Below are 9599 nucleotides of genomic sequence, written 5' to 3' on the forward strand. Positions count from 1 at the left end.
CAGCCTGTCAATGTTGGCCCTGTGAAAAATAAAGTGCCTTGGTGGAGTAGTTACCCATTTGCTTTTTAGAATCAATCCCATGGTCACTATTTCCCAAGCGTCCTGAAATGTATGAGATAAGCTCCTCATTGACTTGTGATATTGCAGTACAGAGCCATTGTATTTGGTGATTATACCATTCTTTTACAGCAGGGGGCAGGAGAGCAGCTCATATAAAATCCACATTGCATAAAAGTAGAGTGGTAACTTATTAAATCCCTAAATTCCTTAACCTGGCAAGACTGATAAAGGAGATGGGCACCTTATAGCCTATTTATTAAACTGTCCCCGAGAGCCCCACAAAAAAGTCTGCATATTTAAGTTTTAAGATAAAAATATATCAATGTACTTACGTTTGGGAGAAGCATATCGTCTATAGCGTGTCCTCACAGTGTTATATGTGTTATCTTGGTTACATTCTATTTCATACAGGTGTGCATTAGAATGATTGATAAATCCAACCATGCATCTTGTGTAGGCTGGTGTTCTATTCTTGTAGCATAACACAGTGTTTGCTGACATTAAGAAGTAATTTTGAGGACAAGGAGGCTGCATATAACATGCATTGACATAGACAAGTAAAGACTGCAGAAGAGCAGGGAAAGTTAATTATGAAAGGTAATAGGGTTTACTTTGTAAATTTGGTGGTTTAGCTGATTCTTTTGCTTGTAGGGCAGGGCGAGATTTGTAATTTCCTTTTTCTGTATACAGAATACATGCATGTCTGAATTTATTAATTCTGAAAAGATCAATAAGTTAATATTATAGTGTTGCTTATGAGATCCTACCTTACACCTAATCAAGCCATCTCGGTCCGACAGGTCAGTGTAGTATGCACATCTACTTTGGTACCACAAAACAAAATAATAACCATGAAAATCGTCCAGGGCTACAGTGCCAAGGTAAATCATAATTAGATAAGGAAGGACACCAGCATTCCCAGAGCAAATCTACCAAAATACCAAAAGCAACATAAATGACCAATAGTACACCAGAAACATACTATCAGTCATCACTTACAATCCCATACTTCTATGAAAATATCAGGATAACTTTAAGCTACTCTACAGTAGGGCAATTTCACCACAACCAGGGCCAGCCTTAGGTGTTCAGGCGCCCTGTGTGGACTACTTCTCTGGTGCCCCCTCGACAAAAATAAAAATCTTGTAAAAGAACAACTAGTTTTAATTAGAGATTATTTATGTGCAAGTGCAAACAAGTACAATATAACTGGAAACACTGGTAACAATAATGTACCTTAAATACATTAAATATAGGAACAAAAAACAGCTAACAATCAGTGCAATCTTTGTAACAAAAACATTTTTCCTTTAAATACTGAAATAAATAGACCCTAGGCAATTATTTCCTTTGCACCCCCTCCACACACCCTAGCATGCAATCATTCCCTCCGCTCCCACACCAAAAAAAAAAAAAAATTGGCACACTGACTGCAGATTAGGGAAAGACTGTGAGAGTAAGTTCAGTCTTCCTTCCTTCTGACTCTACCGTGACTTTGAAAGGTCCTCTCCCCCGTAATCATCCCGAGTGTCCCTTTGTCCCCTCATGCACTAAGCCACACCTATGTTTTTCTCCCTGTAGTTCAGGTATAGATCAAATAAACAACACATGTAAACAACACTTGCGTGTATAGCATTGCAGGTATAGTCCAACAGAATAACACACAAACCCAGCTTTGCAGGTGTAGATCAACTGGGGATCACATGTAAACTCAGCACTAAAGGTATAGATCAAATAAACAACACATGGAAACAGCACTGCAGGTATAGATCAACTAAATAAGATATACAAACCCAGGTATACATGAATAATGTATGGAAACATGCATAGCAGATATAGATGAATCCGACTTTGCAGGTATAGATCAACTGGAAGTCACATAAAAACTCAGCATTAAAAGTATAGATTAAGAAAAAACTAAATTACAGGCATAGATCACAGGTTACACACCCTAAAGACAGCCCTGGTGTCCACATTGAACCTGACCAGCACCCAGATTACACACACAAATTACAGCCCAGCCTGAGCCATCTTTGTCCCATAAACACCCTGCCTGTGACATCTTTGTTCCATAAACACCCTGCCCGTGCCATCTTGGTCCCCAAAGCTCAAACACCCTGCTTGTGCCATCTTTGCCTTTTTTCCAAATCACTTATACATCTATGATACATACAAAACACTTATACAGTCACTCACTCATTCACTCTGTCATTTACACAATTCTTTCACACAATTATTCATTCTCTCACTCATTCACACAAATCATTTACACATATTCATTAATGCATTTTCACAATTCATTCTCACCATTCATCCACACATTCATTCATTCAGTATCTAATTCATTCACACAATTCATCCACACATTAATTCATTAATTCTCTCTCATTCACATAATTTATCCAAACATTCATTTATACTCGCACTCATTCAGGCAATTCATCTACACATTAATTCATTAATTATCTCCCTCATTCACACGATTCATACAGACATTCATTTGTTTATTATCTCACGCATTCACACAATTCATTCACACATTAATTTATTCTCTCACCCATTCACACAATACTTCATTCATTATCTTATTCATTCTCACTCTTTCTTTCAAGATTCTTACAACCCCGTTTCTCACGATCTCTTCCCCCTTCTCACTATCTACCCCCTCTTCCTCTTCTTACTATCTACTCCCTCTATCTACCCTTCTCACTATCTACCCCCTCTCCCCCTATTCACTATCTACCCCCTCTACTACCCTTCTCACTATCTACCCCCTCTCCTCCCCTACTCTCTGTCTACCCCCTCTACTGCCCTTCTCACTATCTACCCCCTCTCCCCCTACTCACTATCTACCCCCCTTCTTACTATCTACCCCCCCTTTGCAGTTCACTTAACCTGGTGAAGTCCTGTGGTGGGAGTGTGAGGCCTCAGTCTCGCTGTCCTGCCGCGGCGTGCGCAGCATCACCGCTGAGCGTCGGGATATAATGTCATCTTCCGGGGCTCATCATGAAGTAGTATGTAACATAACAATTTGATTTACAGACACAACAGGCGAGGAGAAGTCTTCATTATTATCTCTAAAACACATGTTCTTTCACCAGCCTTGGCGCTGTTGAAGCGATACACACCATACCATTGTCATTGTCAATGCTTTATTCTATTCATCTATGTGTTTAAAAATTAACACATACTTTGATTAAGATTAACAATATTGTTATCTATCACAAGAGGGCAGTGTTTTCAAAAGGCTAAAGAGAAAAGGGATGGTTTTAAGTCAAAGTAAAGTAGCAACCAGAGGCAGATCAAGGTCAGGTGGGGCCTTGGGGCAACACTGTTGCAAGGGCCCCCTCCAATATACCCCTCCAATAATTAGCAATGCACGCAACCTTATTAACGATAGTAACTTTGGTACATCTTACAAATATATTCTATATAAACACAATACTACAATTGTAAGACTTTTTTATCCACCCATAGGCAGTCTTGCGCTTTCAAGTCCTAGACTGATTTGTGCTCTAACAATAGAATCCCTAAGAAATCTCCAGAAACCATATTTAAGGGGACAGGAAAGAAACCACAAAGTCAGGGGAACCATCATGCACAGTAACTTTTTGTTCCCACAAAACCGCATGAAAGTCCTTCAGCTAACTGAATGTCCACACATAATTAAGCACTGATCAGATAAAAATAAACATTTAAATTTGTGATGGAAGCGTCTTTCATGCTTGTGGTGCTACACAGATATACAAAGGCATAATGCACATGTATGCACACAGACATCCACAGATCTGTTTTAGATATGGTTGTCTATTTAGTGTCTTATAAACCAATACTTTTGTCCCTTCGCCCCCCCTTTTTTTTTTTCTCCCCTGCTCTCCTTTTACCTCTTCCCAGCGCCTGTACCCACGCCCCCCCCTTGTGAAAATGCTCTTTTTCTTCCTCCCCTTCTTCTGCCCCTGACCTCACTCTGTTCCTCTTCACTCTCTTGTCGTTTTTCTTCTGGCTGGGGTCAATTTCTTCTCCCTCATTGCATACTCCCCCGGCCATGCTTGCCGGTTGGGTCACATTGCCGATCAGTATTGCCTGATACTCACATGCTATCACGCTCCTGTTGTACTCGCCTGTCGTCTCTCTTAGGGGCGCAGCCGCCGCGTTTACACCTGTTGTATGTTCTTGTGACCATACTGGTTTGATATGTTATAGTTTATGTCGACTACACTATGCACTTCTTGCTATTCAGCTCATGTTTTATTCACTTGCCGGGAGCATTGTTGCTCTTCCTTGTATCTCGAATGAATCCTCATGCCATTTTCCCCTTCCCTTTTTTTTCTGTACCCCTCTCCCTTCGTCAAAAAACAAAACTTCAAAACTTCAATAAACATTGATTTACCCTAAAAGTTATTCCTACACTTAGTAGATCCTCTAATGTGACTTGTCTAAGAGTTTTCTGAAATGTGGAGAAAAAGAAGCAGCTGTCTTTGGCTCAGGCATACCTTAGGACCCCACAGCAGCTTTCCCTTGGCCTCCTTTACAGCTGCTAAGCTATGGAGGTGGAGGACCGGCCATCATCAAAAAACACTGATTATGTTAAATCCCAGAGCCCAGAATTAGGTAGCGCACAGACAACAAAGTAGGAATCGCTAGTGGAGAGGCCTGTGGAGATCTAAATTGCGTGCATCATCTTGGCAGGTGGTACCCAAAATGGAGGGAGGACTACTAGGGGAGAAGCTAAGAGAGATTTGACTGGGGCCACAAATGGATAAAGACAGACCTGACTGATTGTATGTATGAGACATCAGTAACTTTACATACACATTGCTTAATAGCACCAAAACTGAGGAGCAGAGCCCAAGAGAAAGCCAAGTGACAGTACAGAATTATTTTTAGAAAAACCATAGCTTTGTTTTTTCGATCATGTCAATCTTACAAAATTATTTTGTTATATTCTCAATTGAATTTCCCCATTTAAGCTCTTGCCAACCTTCTCCTGTCAGGGTTCCTCACACAATTACATCCTAGCTTTATCAAGATTTTTATCAGATTTTTCTTATTTTGATCTAAGGGATTATTTTTTAACAAAGCATGACATTTCATCAATTGCTCACCACAAACACCAAAATGACAGGGAAAATGGTGAATTGCTAACAGGGTGTTATGCGCAATTCTTCCTTGTAAGATGAATTTGGTCTTGTAGGAGAAATATCCTTTTAGTGTTTATTATCCATCAACCTTGATCTGTTTAACTATTCAGGACGCAGTGCAGTAGGCCATGTCTCTGGTGAGAAGTCTGTGCTGTTTTGAGGTATATGGATTTGTGGCTGACTGTGGGTAGTTGAGCACCTCCAGGAGATTCTAGTGGCTGCCAAAGACGGTTAAAGTTATTGTAGTATATTAGTTTATCTTAAGTTTGGTATTAGGTTATTTTGTAAGAGTCTGGGTTATTTATATTAAACTATGAATGTTCACGGATTGCGTTGTTGTTGGCTAAAACAGTATTCTAGTAAATTTTAGTAAATTATGTGGCCTGATTTTTGTGGTTATGGTTGAGGTAGCAGCATTCGTTACATAGCACTGTCCCTTCATAATAGGTATCTATGAATAGATTAACTTATCCAAAGGTAAAAGTGTGCCCTGACGTAAGCACCCAAAGAGTTAATGCATTCCTAAACTGTACATTATACATTAATACATTAAAGTATTCGTTATAAGCGTTCTCTTTGGACCAATTAGTCAAGAACTTATAGAGCCAATAATAATAATGGTTTCTAATGAATATGTTTTAACCATAGTTCTATGAATTTAGTTCTAGATGTATTGACGTTTGCTGACCACAAGGACACATGATCATTTTACGTGTTGCTATACACACGCTATCCTGTAGTACAGGGCTAGGCACTTTTTATTTCTGCAGTTGGCCATTTTGTCAGAAACGTGCGTGTGGGGGCCGCACTCATTTTCCATTGAGAAAATATACCGCATGAATTCCATCATATAGGGAGCCAGACACAGACTGTGGTACACCATGGCTCCTATCATTATATAGCGAGCCAGACACAGACTGTGGTACAGCATGGCTCCTATCATTATATAGCAAGCCACTGTATATTTTACCTTTTGTGTCTGTCTAGTTCCTGGTCTCTTACAATAAATTAATGATACCAGAATAACACATTATTAAAGAATATGTAGGAACAGAGCAGGTGGCATGTGGACAAGTGGTTTTCTTGGCCCCCTAGAGTGGCAGGCCCGGTTGCAGTTGCAAAAACTCACATATATCTAAAATGCCCCAAAAATAATGATCCCTCATGTTTTTCTAATGTAAAAAAAAAAAAAAAATATGCGCTAACTAAATCATCTAAGCATTCACAAAACAGTATTTATCTGCAAACAGCCACTACAGCGACAAGGCACCTCTGTCAAAGAATGCAGTTCCGTATGATAATATGTATGTTTTCAAGAAATAAAATGACATAAAGGCTATTTTACTGTATACTTGTGTATAACACCTTTCTAGGAGTCTTAAAATTTGACAGTATTTGTCTTCTCTGTGGTAACAATGTGTGTTGCAAATACTGAATGTTTCAGCAATAGGGCTGCTTACAAAATATTTCCAACAGTTCTCCATTGAGCAAGTAAACTTTGCTTAACCTTTCCTGCCAATATGCGGTTTGCAACTTCCTAACGCAATTAGATCTTGGTGAACAAATTTGAAGCTTATTATATTTTGTCTAAAGACAAGCTTACCTACCACATGAAGGCATGTCATGGGAGATAAGGCCTAACTAACATAAGATGGTTCGACTTCTGGATAAAGTAAAATGTGAGAAGGAAAGGGGTTAGTGTTGTATACCTTATTTATTTCACCATTAAAACAATATATACATTTTAGAGTTTGGAAGAGGGTGGCAGCTGCTAGGTAAATACAAAACAAGGTCACATTGGGCTCAATTCAATAACCCATTCAAACCTTAGAGGGGAACTCCCACCATGATTTTACATTCTTTAATTATCTAAGCATCTGACTCTAATATTAGATTCTAGTATTTTTTACTAACATTATCCTCCAGTGAAGTAAACTTCTGGAGACTGAGGCAAAGCTCAAGTTTCCCTCCTTTGACGTTGGTGGCACAAATGTGGACAGTGCACCTACCAAATAATAATTTGCATATTCTGACAGCTTGCTGCTCCCCATTGCATGCCATCAGTAGTTTTGGGGCCCCTTACGAATAAAATTATTTGGGCCCCCTACCCAGATGACCCCTCACTCAGCACCACCAGCCATACTCATCTTTTTTGGTGGCAAAGATGGCTCAGACAAGCCATTTGGGTGCAAATATGGAGCAGGCAAGCTGTTTGTGGGGCACAGACATAGTGGAGGGGTCTTAGGAGACTAGCACCTCCTCTACCAGTGAGTGCAAGGGTGACAACATTTTATTTCAACTGTTCAGGGACACAGTAACTGATGAGATTACACACCAGGGTGTTTATTATATATTAGACTTGTACATAAGGCCCAAAATAATTTCGGACTACTTTTACGTTCATTTTTGGCTCATTCATTTTGGACAACAAATTCCATTTTTGAGCTCTGGAAATGAAAGACTTTTTTATTTGGAAACAAAATTAATTGACAAAAAATGCCTCTCTCTCTGTCCCTCAGTCCTGTCTGTGCCCCCTGCACTCTCGCCCTGACTTGTATGAAACCCCCACCTGCTCACATACCTTCTCCAGCCATTTTCTGGTCTCCACTGATCTCTTTTTGCAGAATCAGAGACCATGCTGACAGGAGAGGGTGGGAGAAGAGTGTAAGGAGAGGGCAGGTAAGGAGTCAGTATGTGAGATAGTGTCCTGCTACAGAGAAGAAAAGGACAGGAGAAATGGGAAGGGGCGTGGTGTACTAGCTGCCTTAAATTGTCAACTTCCCTAAGATTTTTACATCCTATTTAAAGTAAGGAAGGCTTACTTTACTAAGGGGGTGGTGGATATGTGAAATAGACTCCCAGAAGAAGAAGCTTGTACTTTTATTTAATGTAATAAAGTCTTTGCTGTGTTTGCTAATACTTAAAAAGCAACACCTTTTCTGGGAATGCTGGAAAAAATGTTAATCACAGCTTGTTTAAGACTTCCTGACCCATCTTTGCAACCATCCCAGAAAATGCACAAAAAATACCGGCTTCAGCATTAACGGTATTTTACTGATGCCGGTACCGGCTTCAAAGAGTTGATTAAGGCTGTGCCGGTAAAATACCAGCAGGGTTGCAACCCTATGTTTTTCCATGCTACACAGGATAAATATATTGAATGCATATGGTATGACTATTTTTGTGGATGCATTTTTAAGCATTGAACAGTACTGCCATTGTTTACAGAGGCTTATATCAGGAGGTGCTAATTTATGTGTTTATCGTTCTCTGTTTGTTCAACAGTGACAGTTTAAATTAACTATAGTTATTAAGATAATGGTTGACCTCATTGTAATTTTTCTGCTATGACCACCATGCCATCCAAATAGCCATTAAGAATTATTTTTAAAATTAGATTAAATTGTTCCATAATGATAACAGAATACCACATTATTAAATAAAAAAGGCTACATGTACTATATATATATATATATATATATATATATACATATATATATATATATATAAGTGTAAAGTGTATATTGTGGTAAAGTGTATGGGAAAGTGGTTGATGGGATATATATCTCACCTGGTTTCCTCAGCCAGGCACGGTAGCAAACCCAGGAGCCCTCAGGTGACGCTTCCTATGCTCATTACTGGGGAGGAAGCCTTAAAAGAGAGGGCTGTTGGGTTTGCAGGGGGGAGGAGGGACTGAGGCAGGGAGCAGCTACAGCCAGCGCTGCAGCCCACCAGGTATTAGGTTTTACCCAGGGACAACCTGTTACTTTGCTTTGTGCCAGACCTTAGGCTTGTAGTGAGGTATCCGGATGTTTAGTTAGAGCCGGACAGGCTTAGAGTTTGTTTTATTTGCAAGGTGCTCTGTGACTACATCATCTAAATAAACACGCTTGACTTTTGAAACCTGTGTGAATACTGTCATTGCCGCCCCATGTGTGAGCTGTCCCCTACAATATATATATATATATATATATATATATATATATATATATATATACACAGTATATACCGGTGTATATATATACCGTATTGGCCCGATTATAGGCCGTTCTTTTTTCCCTCACTTTAAGTGGGGGTGTCTCCTATAATCGCGGGTTAGCGCAGGGATGTGCAATCCGGGAGGAGATGTTTTTTTTTTTATCATTTAGCCCAGGTGCAGGCAAACAGCAGGGTTAGGATCCAGGTCCCACGCAGCGCTGCAGGGGATCCTCCTCTCTGGCAGCGGTGGACCTCTGCGTGATGCGCACAGACCACCTCCACTGCTGCCAGCACTTCTGCCAGGCCTTCTATAATGGAGTGCCAGCATGACATGACCTTCCTGTGTTCCACCATAGAAGCCCCTCTGGCTGCCCCGCTGGACACTAGGGAGTCTGGTGATGCATTGGTAAATTGGGGGGG

Source organism: Spea bombifrons, chromosome 2 (assembly GCF_027358695.1).
Source record: "Spea bombifrons isolate aSpeBom1 chromosome 2, aSpeBom1.2.pri, whole genome shotgun sequence".
NCBI classification, from domain to species: domain Eukaryota; kingdom Metazoa; phylum Chordata; class Amphibia; order Anura; family Pelobatidae; genus Spea; species Spea bombifrons.